Below are 12746 nucleotides of genomic sequence, written 5' to 3'. Positions count from 1 at the left end.
ATAACAAAGTTGCATTAACAAATCTTGTCTGGTCGGTGCTATTTGCATCTTTAATTGCCAGAAAGGGGGAGAGCATTAGAACACGGAGGCGGCTATAAACTGAGTCCCTGTGGAGAAGGGATTGGCCAGGTAAGCATGCACTTAAACCAGGACATGTCTTTCAGCTGTCTGCATTTTCTCAAGCATGGAGGGATTCTGTTCAAAGGCTTGGGTAAGCTGAGCATGTGCTAAGGAGCTTATCTGCAGGAGCAGGTTAGATCAGCCATGATAAGCCGAATTAGAATGGCTTGCAACTCATCTGCTGCTGCCAGTCCCATCATATCTTTGGCCTGTCTGTGTTTGTGGGGATGGATCTGCTTAGGCCTTACCCCTGGGAGAGAAGGGAGGCTTCTGAGGAGGGACAAATGTCTGCTAGAAGCCACACACAGATGTTTACGGCTGTTTGCAGGATGGGACACATGTCTTAGTCTTTTTGTGGCTTTGACCCTTGACAAGCTTTGCTCCTCAGGAAGGAGTACCATTCAGCATCACTGAAAATCAGCACTGGCATGCCTAAATCTTAGTAATTAGTCAAATTAGTTATTAAAGATACAGAAAATAAAACTAGCAAGGAATCAGCAGGGTTTGCTGATTACTCCCTGTCAATTTGGTTCATAAATGTTGCAGGGGAGCTGGGGGCCAATTTCAGGTGACTTACACTAGTCCAGATTCTCATCTTCACCCACCCCAGAACTATGCCAATGTGAGATATTTTTGGTTTGAAAAGAGTGTAAATGAACTGAGAGTTTGGCTTATGGGTGAGGATTGGATAACATGATGACAGAAGGGCTTTATAAACATTTATTATTCAAAATCTCTTCTGCAAACGTGAACACGCCTAGGCAATTATCTCGCTTTAGCCGCAGATGGGCAATTTTGATGCAATTATTATGCACCTTCAGTACTACAAAGCTTTCAGTGCCATTCCTTTTGAAAATGTCTGAATTAAACAGAATGACAAAACTAATGAACTATTGCATCTTTTTCCTGTCAGCTGCACAACATCTAGTAGATGCCATCAGCACGCTTCACGCGGAGGAACTGGGTAGTCATGGCTGTTAGCCCAAAGGCATGCAAACACCGAGCTTTTTGCTGAAGAGAAACCCATCTGTAGCCTTCAGTAGCTGAGTTACTTAAGGAAGGATAATTTGTTGCTGCAAACTCAGATCATGACATGAGATTGATACCAAGACTTTATTTGTCACCTCTGTCTCAAATATCTCTAAGGAGATGTTTCTATATGTTCCCATAACCTGTGGTTATTTACTGTTCCACTCTACACAAAGGCTTTTTGAGACTCCAGATACCAGCAGCATAATAGTGGAAAGTGTCTGAAGCCACATTGACAAAGAGTACAGTTTGTTTTTAGCACAATTGCTATGGAGGAAACACACTTGTCTCCAGTTTCTCGAAACCACTTGTCTCTGGTTTCTTGCAGCAAACACATCCGGGAAGCCAGCTGTTTTTTGTTTTGTTTTGTTTTAATCCTTAAAACAAAGCAAAACTCAAGAAATATAAAGCAGCAGACAAAGTTAGTTTGCAACTTGCCAGCCAAAAGTAAAGTCCATAATTAACTATATATGTAACTGGCATGATTTTCAAGAGGAATGTCCATGTGATGACTCCTGTTCACCTGAAAAAAAACCAATTCCCTGCTCACTTTTGAAAAGACCACAAGAATATCTCTTTAGTAGTCCGGCAAATTTTATTTGTCCATTAAGTCTTGTTAATAAACAAATCTGTTAACACATCGAATAACTGTTGGTGGTATGATTAAATCTTCCCTAGATGGTTCTGAGTAACTTATCTTCACTGCTATAACTTGGATGGCTGCTGAGCCAAACCAAGCGCTGGTATATCCCCTGCAAAGATCCAGCAGCCAGCCACACAAACCAGTACACAAGCAATACCACAGAAGCACACTGTCCACTGAAATCACACAGGATTTATTGATCCAGCCTAACTCATAGCAGAGCTACAAGTACTATCACTCATGCAAATGTTACGTTCCAGCAAAGCTCATGCACTCTGCTTCCACAACAGACCACATTTGGTCCACCCAGCTGATTCCCAAGCATTCACTAACCACTCTTTGAGGCTCTTCTAATTTTTCAGACTCCTGACAGTTCACCTGCACACTGAGAGAAACCACCTCTCTTCTTTCAAATACCTCTCTTATTCTGCTGGATGTCACTTAGCTCTTTCCGCACCTTCCTCAATCCATGGTTTAGCTGACCTTTACCATACTTCCATACAGTTATCTGTCTTACATGATCAAGAGTACAGCTCTACTAGAAAGTCCATGTGGAACTTGGTAAGGCAGAAAATTATGGCATAGGAACTATCTGGAACTACAGAAGAGCATGATTTTGTAAATTGTCTGAAAAATCTATGAAATCAACAGAGCGCTTTGTTAAATGCTGTAAGACTTTCAGAGGGCTGGCCCTAATTGTCAAAAATTTCATGAGCAAGGGCATGTATGTTAACAGAAAGTAGCTGATCATGTGTCTGTATGTCACTGTGTCCTTTTCTGGCACAATATTTTTCAACACTAAGTTTTTCTATTTCAGTTCTCCAGAATTAAAAGACACTTTTTAAGAAGTAATGTGGAGGAGTGGGGTGAATCTCAGTTTGGTCAAAGCCTGAGTTCCCCCTGCAAGATGAAATACATCTAAATACTTATTAACTTCCTATTTTTAATATTCACTGAGCCAGACCCTTTCTGCTTGAAATTAGGAAGAAATGAGTTGCTGTGAGGGTGGTGAGGCACTAAAACAGGTTGCCCAGGGAAGCTGTGGATGCCCCATCCCTGCAAGTGTTCAAGGCCAGGTTGGATGGGGCTTTGAGCAATCTGGTCTAGTGGGAGGTGTCCCTGCCCACGGTGGGGGAGTTGGAACTAGAAGATCTTTAAGATCCCTTCCATTCTATGACAAAATCATCATTCTGTCATGGGGCTCAGTAGAGGTATTCCAGATAGGGTCAAGTGTTGCCTGTACCCATCACATTTAATATAGAGAACTTAATGAAATACTAAAAATGCTAGGTGAATATTTGCTTGATTATTAAAAATAAGTTAAGCCCTCATTTTAGTGGCTTAATACCATTTCTTTTTCAATTTCAAGGTTAATAAATAATAAATCAGATGCTCAGGGTCTGAATCAATGTATCTTTGCCTGACGACAGAAAAGTATTTAAGGTGGCTCTGACAAAAAGAGACAAACAGAAGCGGAAAGGGTACCATTCATGGCAATACATTCTGGTACCTGTAATTTTGGGGTATCCTGGAGACAGAGCAATAAAAAATGCACTAAGGCACACTTAAATTTAATAACAGTTATGCCTCATTCAGTGTCTGCAGATCACTAATAATTAACAAAACTAAAAAGTAGATATGGTATGGCTCTGCACCGAGCAGGTTGGTCTAGGGCTGCCTCCCCAGGTCCCCAGCAGCTAGAATTATGCCATGATTCTATGACCTGATGTTCAGGATATTATGGTCTAACCCGATCACCACTTGTTAGATGGAAAAAATATCACACAGCATTACAGAGCTGTAGTTTCATTTTTCTTTCAGTCAGTATTAAGAAGTACTGAAAGCAGAGATTAAATTCTTGGTATTTTCTAGTATCCTATTGAATAGGAAAGCTTTTCATAGCGGAAAAATTATCTTTCTGTACTTGGAAATCTATATGTACTCCAGCTGAAGGTAAGAAGCCAGACTGGCGAAGAAAGTTGTAGTTCCAGTGCAGAAAAAGCAAGATACAATTTTCAGCTGGCCTGGCTGGCCTCTAAAATCGATATAGCGAAGAGAATTAAGTTAAAAAAGTGCGGTATTTTGGTGAAGCAAAACATTTTTCTAGATACAATGCAAAGGCAAATGCCAGATGACATAGAAGAAAAAGACACAGAGTCCTCCTCTAGCAAATGGACCTGGATTCATACCATTCCTACCAAGGTGCCTCATCTTAGCAATGTACTACATAAAGATTATTAATACTCTGTCACTGAGGAGGCAGTCACGACGATTTGAGATCCCTGAGGTGTAACAGTTTTGAATGCTGAAAGAGATGGGGGATGCCATCCTTCACATAAGGCTTCCAGAGGCCCTCTGCCCCTGTGGGAATCTGAATGTTTCACTGAGGCAGTGGAAGGCTTTTGAAGATATGAAAGGAACGCTGCAGCAGTCTCTAGCTGCTTGTGAAATGAGCAGCTTCAGCAGATGAGTAACCAGCTCCCTACCTCCAGGGACACAATTTATAAATTACAAACCACAAGCAACCAGCACCAGCTTTAGGTGGAGAATGGCTCAGCTGGAGGTATGAGGAACAGGGGACAGATAAGGTAGGCACAGTAGACAGTGTAGGCTTGCTTAGCCAAGAGACCCAAATGACACAGCAATGACCATAAGGCCATAAAGTAAATGAGGCTCTTTCCTTTAAACTGGCTGAGTTGTAGCCCTGACCCCAGGGACCAGCAAACCAACCAACAGGAAGGTTGTTTCTTTTCCACAGCCAGGCTGAAGAGAAGTGGTCTTTGCTACTTGCCACCCAAAGGAGGTGAACAAGGAAACAAATCCAGATATTGTTTGCCTTCCCCATTTTTGGATTGGATTCTCTGGCAAAAAGCTACTATTTGGAAAGGTGTTTTAACACTGGAAAACACAAAATGGTTGTACATGAGTGTGTGAACACATATATTAACCTGTATGTCCCTCCACTCATACCTTAACATTATTTCCCTCCAAAACCCCTTACGGATGCTCAAAGACAACATTATATAGCTGCTTGACAGGGTTTTTCAGTTTATGATGCCCTATTCATATACCTCTGTTGCTGCCAACCTTCACCTTTGGCTATTTGGTCATTTGGTCCCTTTTTACCACTTACAGCTTTGTCTGACATGCAAGGGTGGCCAGCTCCTGGAGACCTGGACTGAACAGGATCCTCAGCCAGGTACATGTGCATTTATATGAGGCTGCCTTTTCATACAAACACAAACAATCCTGGGAAATCTGGACACAGTCCATAACCACTAGGCAGCTGGACAAATAGGTTTTTTCCACTTCTGTAGTACTGCCAGCCTCCAACACTTCTCACTGGATCATCCATCTTTATTGAGAGCTGTTAATTATAGCCACAAAGTCTGTTGCCATACATGCACTTTCCTTTTTTAAAGCAGCTTTAAAGGTAGATGCCTTCAAGATATTTTGACACATATCTGGCCTGGAAATAAAAAAAGCAGAATTCCTTATCACTCCTTCCTGGGTTTTGTTGTTATTTTTGTTGCTGTTGTAAACACCACGGAAAATTATCTAGGACAGTCCCCAGTTAATGAGTTTGTGCACTGGGGGTCTAGGTACTTGGTGTGGTGACCAAGGTAAACAACATTCTGCAAAAAGACCACCTCTGAAACCTTCTACCATGTTAAGATGATTGGAAAAACAGCAAATTGATGCTTACCTCAGCTTTCTGCGTCTTTGTCTATGCAGTAAACATGATCACACACTCTTTTCCCAGTCCATTTTTTCCTTTGCCAGCCATAAAACACAGCTACTTTTCTGTTTGTGTGTTTAGGTAATACCTGGAGGCAGGAAAGGGAGGAGATGACCCGAGGTTCCTTCAGCCTGGTTTGCTTTTGTCCCATGGTCTCAGTGAGTGCAAAGAGGTCAGATCTTCTTGGGTAGAACCAGTATAGGTGAATTTGCTCTTGAAGTCTCTTGAGAAAAGCCCTAGCAGTGTGGGAGCTTGGCAGCTTGCTTCACTAACCAGAGGCAATGTTAATGAAATGCAGTTTAACTACTGACCAGAGATCATTCAGTGCTGCAAGACAGGACATTTTTTTCCACACAAAAGCCATTACATAAATACATAGTTTCATAGCACATGCCCTTTCTGCAGGTAACAAAAACAATCACTTCTCTTTCTAATCCTTGCCTCAAGCACTCTTACCTCATAGGAGGCACATAATGTAATTATTTTGAAGCATCTGTTCAAGCCACAGCAGAGGAGACAAAAGTAATGGAACAACAAGACAAAATTACAGGACATTACTTAATTCAACCATCCTTGGAATGATTTTGCAAACCAGGCTCAAGATTAAAGAACGTGGGTTTCTCCTGATCAGGCAGTACCCAATTTTTATTCTCAATTAGCATTTCAGGAAAGTCCAAAAGCCCAGAGAGGTGATTCTCAGTAGATGAAGGTTCCTCATATTAAGCGAAAGCTTTTCACAAGACATGAATGCTAAGCTCTTTGCAGAACACCATGGTCTGAAAAACAAACACAAACTCCAAGTATAATCTGTGAGGTTAAACTAGAAAGGACTGGTTTCCTAAAGAAGGACTCATGACCATTTTCTTACAAAAGCTAAGACACAAGTTCTCAGAGACAGGGTTAGCTACCTGAATAGAATGAATTAGTAAATTAGTCAAACAGATTTTTTTAAAGAAATCTCTTAAAGGTATTTCCAGGAGTCACAAAAGCCGGGGTAGATTTAGAAAGGGAGGTGAGCATATAAATGCCACCTTACATTCCTGAGCCCACCATACAGGCTTACCATCGTGAGAGCTACCTCCAGAGAAGTTAGGATTTGGGCATTAATTTTGGCTTTCTGCCAGCCACTCACATCAAGAGTCTGATGTAGGTACCAAGCTCCATACCAAGTATTTGAGGGAGAGAAAAACCATCACCTTCACCATGGTCCAGGAGCAGTTTTTAAAGCTTTTCAGTGGAAGACACCAAGAGGAGCAGTATCTCAATTCTATTTAGGTGCCTCACTCTGGGATGGTGGAGGGCTCCCACTAGCAGCCAGCTTGACCACAGCCTTTCTCTTTCTCCTCACCTTTCCCTGCTGTTTACCTTCCATGCTTCATGTTTGTGTTTCTGCTCTCCCCATGAATTTTGGAGGGAAATCAGGCATTCACCTCCAAGCCGGCAGTGCTGGAATATGCAGAGTGACACTGAGAAGCCAGCTGCGGCACATTTCCTCCCTACTCCAACACCTGGTACTGTCTTCAGAGAAGACTGATGTGAATAGAAAACTAGTTTAGAAAAGCTCTGGAGCTGTTATTTTCTCAAGAACAGGCAGCCTGTAGAGCCTATTTTTGACAGCTGGCTGAGAAAGTTTTGTTTCAGGAGGCATAAAGACCAAGAGACCATGACATTAATCTTTAATCACCTAAGGAAACAAGTCTCCCCAAAGAAGTGGCTGAAATGCTGACTTAGGCGCTCATCTGGCAATAGTGCAGCATAGCTGTATTATGTTGAAGCAGCAGTGAGAAGCCACCTCCAGAACCCCTGTGGGGTGACAACACAGCTATCCCACATCCCATGGGGATGAATTTTACTCTTCAAAAGGCAAGAAATAGCAGCTACTGCAGGTTTGATGAGGAAGAGGTAACAACTGTTGAGAAACGGAAGTTAACAACAGCATCACCCTGAGCTCTGTGGCTTGGGCTTCAACTGAGCTAAACCCAAATGAATGCTCTGTGACCAAGCTTGGTGCCGTATGGACAGCAGGTTGGACATTGGACAGATGCACACCGGCACTGCCACTACCACAAACATCACACTGTTCCAGCAGAAGGCTTCACTACTACTGCTACTTGCTCATTGTACAATTTGGCCTTGTCTTCAGCTAGACCCTCTGGCAGAAAAGTGCATATTCACTGAAAACAGAGAAGTGATATGGGGTCCATGAATAACACAATGCCACCAGCAGCTCAGGTATCTGTGGGAGAGATAAAGATGACTACAAATTTCATAAACCTCTTGTATGATATCCACATCTTCTTTTAATTAATTGCTTTGATACCAAGCACAAAGGTGAGTCCTGACAGAGGACTGTAGAGATCAAACTGATTTAATCTGGAGTTACACCTAACTGGTCTCCGTCTAACTCAGGTAAGAATCAAATGCTTTTCCTTTTAATTTCAATGGTTCATTTTGTTTATTTTTATTTTTCCCAAGAAGCTAATGTGAACTTGAAATGTAAAGTGATTTTATTTTGAGGAACACAAAGGAAATAGGTATTATTTTAAGGATAATGTTCTGAATTAGACAAATAGAGTTTATAAACTGAAGTTTTTTGAAAGAAAACATGCTTCATTGCATGACATTTGCTAAAAACAGGTGCATTTGTCTTGTCTTGATGCCTCCACAGCTTATTTATGACTCTCTTAATGCTGTCTGCTCTGGTGGTGAAGCTCCCATCTAAGTAGTAATATAAATCAGTAGGATGCCAAAAGTTAACCACACTGCAACATTTTAATGCTGCTGGGTAAGAGACACTCATGAACACAAACCACTGAAAAATCAATAGTAAAACAGCATCCAGTCCTGCCAAATGGCTCTGACCTTCTTTCCCCTTAGAGTTTCATCGTGGCCAGGGCTTTGGTAACCAGTGCTGTACGGAGGGTTCTCTGCCTGCTGCAGAAAAGGAGGGCACTACCCATGGTGCAGTGAGTTGCACTTTCATGAGTCAGGATTAAACTAATGGACTCAACTCCTTGAATCACTGGGAGGATGGCTAGCATCTCATCTCCTCCATGGTAGCAGAAATACCTGTGAAAAGCATTTAGAAAGTGGCCCACCTTCTCCTGGACCTCAAGTGAAACTATGGCACTGAAACTTTGTGGCCCCTGAAGAACCAAATCTTGATTCTGAGCCTATATGCATATAGATCAAAAGTGACTCTTGTGAAGTCAGTATGTCAGTAAATCATAGTGAGTGAGATCTACTACATTGGTCTTCCACCATTGTTGCACCAGTATTTTGGTTCACTTTCAAGACATAACAATACTTTGGTGTTACCTGCAACTTTTTTCTTTATTTTCAAAGAAAAATCTTCAAATTCCGAAAGATTAGCAGCAGATAATTTGGGGGCAATATAGAGACTAAACTTTGAATCAGTGAAAAAGAACATTCTAAAACATGTTCAAATGGGGTTGCAGATCAGGGCAGGTACTTGTGATGATTCCTTCATTCACCCAACACATCAGATGCATTCAGAAGGTTTCAGAAAATATTTAGTTCTAGCTTCTGGTGCTTTCTTTAGTCCTAAAGCTTCATGAAATAAAAATCAAGATCTAAATGACAAAAAAAAAAAAAATCATCATGCAAACCATTCTTGAAAGTCTTTCCCTCTCCTTCTAAAAAAAAAAAAATCATTAGATAAGATCATACCATCAAAACAAACAAGCTTTCTGAGGTATTTTTTCTAAAATGTGCACAAACCCCTCTGTTATTCCTCCCAATTGGAACACAGAGGGTGAATCTTTATAAAAGGCGTGTTTCATTCTGCCTAGAGATACACAAAGCTAAGCAATATCTTGCAGAGATTTTAATTTAATCTTTCATGTAGCCAGGGAGTTTTAAGCCCTAGTGCTTTTAATTTATGTTACCTCATAAATTAATAATGTAGGTATGATGGAGGATAGCTCATCAGATTAAATGTGTCATTTTATAGAGCAGTTTGGAAGCAAAAAGTATGAAGTACTCTTAAATGATGCATTAGGTGCACAAATCATTATATGTGTTATTTTTGGACTGGACAACGGCTGAAATGAATAATAATTTAGTTACAGTAATTTTATTTTAAGCTAGTGAGCACTTGTACAAGACGTAGGAGAGTGATGCTGACCCTGGCATGCTCTTCTGTGGCCTTCCAGAGCTCTCTATATCACTCCCACACACACAGTCTTGCACCATGGCATCCTTGGTAGCAACCATGGGAGAAGTTCTCCCTGAGCAATCTACACTTGTGAACCACCCTGGCATTTTTATGGAGATGCACAGAGAGTAAAGGGCAGTTGGAAGTGAATGCATGAGTTCTGGTTTGTCATGATGAGTGACTCTCTCCCCATGGTGTGCACTGACAGTCTACTTCAGCTTAGGCAGCAAGTTCCTTACCATGCAATATGACTGAATCATAAATCCTTAACAGCTCACATTGTGGCCTAATATTCCAAATCTTATAAAGAAACTGAGTAAACCTGCTCTGGCACTCAATGTGCCACTACAAAAGCTTGGTGGCAATTTACTACTCTTATACATGCTATAAAAAGGGAAAAAACCACCTTTGTAGCTAAAAACTGATTTATGTCTACGACACGCATGTTCTTCCATGAGACTACAAAACATAAAAATTCATGTATTTACAGCATAGCATACATACTGGCACAATACAACAGGAATTTACAAACTGTAATAAACCATATAATCTGTGTAGGAGGGACTACATATCTAGTCACTGTTGCTACATTTTATGATCCCCTTTTGTGTATTTTTCCTGGTGGTTGCTGCCCTTTACATGCTCTTTAGCTGTACAGGGAGGCACCCAAAGTACCCCTGGTGCCCTCAGGAAGCAGCAATGTGAAAGCACTGCCTGTGCTGGGTGGAGGGGAGGCTGAGCTGCACAGCCCTGCTGAGGTGGCTGTGCAGGTATCCTTGGGGAGTTTTGCTGCCAAAAAACATTAGGTGTCTGTGAATTTAAGCAATCACTGTACACAAGATCTGACAACCCTTTCCTTTTCTATCTCACTTCTAGGGTGACTTAGACATCATATTTCCACCTTCACCCACTACCACCTTTTAACTTATCTTGTTCCAAATTCCTGCCAGAGAGCTCAGATAATATGTAAAATATAGATGAAAGTGAAGGATAAAAGAAGTAGAAAGTGATTATGCTAGTTTCTTTTTGGTTCTAGGTCAGAATTGTCTTCTTTTAACTACCCAGAAGTCCATAAAATGTCTCCCTAACACATCCAACCATGCTTGGACTGCAAGCTTTACTGAAGATGGTGATGCCTCATATAGAGCTGCAACGTCCCTGTATATGTCTTTATCTATATATATGCACACATGTATAATATGGAAAAAGGAGGAATAATTAAGAGGAGAGGCTGGACCGCAATGCTTGGGTTTACTGACGTATATGCATGAGACATCTCAGCTGTAACCGAGCAAGCAGATGAACAGTCAATCTTTTCACACCAACTCTTCGTGCAGCACCACCAAAGGCCTCAGTGTAGAGAGTGGACATGCTGAGGCAGACACTACGTAAACACATGGTAAGGGGGAGTCCTCCCTCCTCCCTACAGGACTGTCTCATCCAAAAGAACAGAGAGTACAAGGAAATCAGAGGTCTGCAGTGACTTCCTGCAAACCACAGAACAAATCTGCACCAAAGCTAGGAACCACAGCCACATCTCCAAATGCACACATCTTCCCTGACACCCAGAAAAACCTCTCTAAGTTAACCCTATCCAGTCTGCTTCTCAGACACACAAACCCTCAGTCTATGAAGCCTGGGCAATCCTACTGCTAATGATGTCCCCTTGCATCCTTAACAGGGTGCAGGGCTTGCACCTGCTCTTCAATTCAGCCCTCATTTAATTAATGGAAGACATAAATCTACCAACTATCAATTCTTGCAGCAACAACAAGTACAATGCTCTGGGTTTTTAACCCCAGGGATCTGGCAAACCACAACCACTCACCCTGGAATTCAGCAGTATTTACAACATTATCTGAGAGCAGCTGGAAAAAAAAATACTTAAAACCAAAGAAACAAAAAAGTAATTGCTTTTAGGCTAGCATTTGTTGCTGTTTTTAGATTAAACTGTAGTTTTCTGTAACCTCCATACTCCCCTCATCACTGAAGCAACCACATTTCTTGTGAACAAATACAAGACTGAAGTACAGGAAACATGGCAGTTGTGAAAATACCTTTAAAACTTCTGGATCCTGCCCTAGACCCTGCAGTGAACAGTGATATCCTTTATCTGCAGTCCCCACATTATCTAAAAGATTAAGAAACTGTAATGATGGCTAGGCAGTAAAATTTCTTAACCCTAGTCATCTGAGGTAGAGAATTTCCCAAGTACTCTGGTTTCTTAGATTTTTCCTGTAGTAAGTTTCCACCTTGCTGCTGCACAGCTGTGAGCTGAGAAATGTGTACTTCTTACTGTGTACTTTTCTGAGCTACATCATTAAAAGTCTATGAGCCCCACTGTGTAACAGAAGGGGAAAACGTTGTTCACATCCTTCCACGTATCAGGGAAGCTCTCTGACATGGGACATCTTGATGGCTGAGTCATCCCATCTGTCCCAGACACCTCTCAGGCCAAAACGAGCAGAGCGGAGCTGAGGGAGTGCTCAGTGAGAGGCAGTCAGTCCTTCAAGCAGACAGAGCATCCTCAGCTTCTCAAGGAGGATGGGCATGCAGGGCTCTCCATGAGCAACTCAGGCTTTGTGGGTTTGGCTTGCTATAAAGACAAGGTGTGCTGAAAACAAAGTGCTGCTTTTGGTTATGACTGCGCTTCCTCCCGGAAATAAACACAACAGTTCAAGTTTAACTGGGATCAGAGCTTGGCCTTTGATGTCAAGGGCGTAGTGCCAGGAAAATACTGCAGTAGTTTTTACTCAGCTATTCGAGGCTCTGCTCTAGTCCCGAGATTGGAAAAGAAAAGCTTACTTAGCTTACTCAGAGACTGACACAGAAGTCAGCTGTGGGTAGGGGAAAGAGATATTAATAAAGAAAAACTATGTTTGCAGAAAACTCTTGATAAATAATTGCAGAAAAGGCAGACTTTCATTACATGACTTGTATGTGTTGGAAATAAATCTGAAGTTTTTACTGCTGGAGTGAAATCAAATTAGGAGTAATAACAGCACCTAGCACAAAACACAAAATTAACTCAGATCATC

At 41.6% G+C, this 12746-nt stretch overlaps 1 protein-coding gene across 3 annotated transcripts in view; it reads right to left on the bottom strand.

The window, feature by feature from the left end:
* Positions 1-12746, bottom strand: part of SLC35F3 (solute carrier family 35 member F3) — a 166345-nt gene that overhangs the window by 33002 nt on the left and 120597 nt on the right. The window lies entirely within an intron of this gene.

Source organism: Lichenostomus cassidix, chromosome 3 (assembly GCF_008360975.1).
Source record: "Lichenostomus cassidix isolate B80296 chromosome 3, HeHo_3.0, whole genome shotgun sequence".
NCBI classification, from domain to species: domain Eukaryota; kingdom Metazoa; phylum Chordata; class Aves; order Passeriformes; family Meliphagidae; genus Lichenostomus; species Lichenostomus cassidix.
This window is presented reverse-complemented; position numbering and strand designations above follow the sequence as displayed.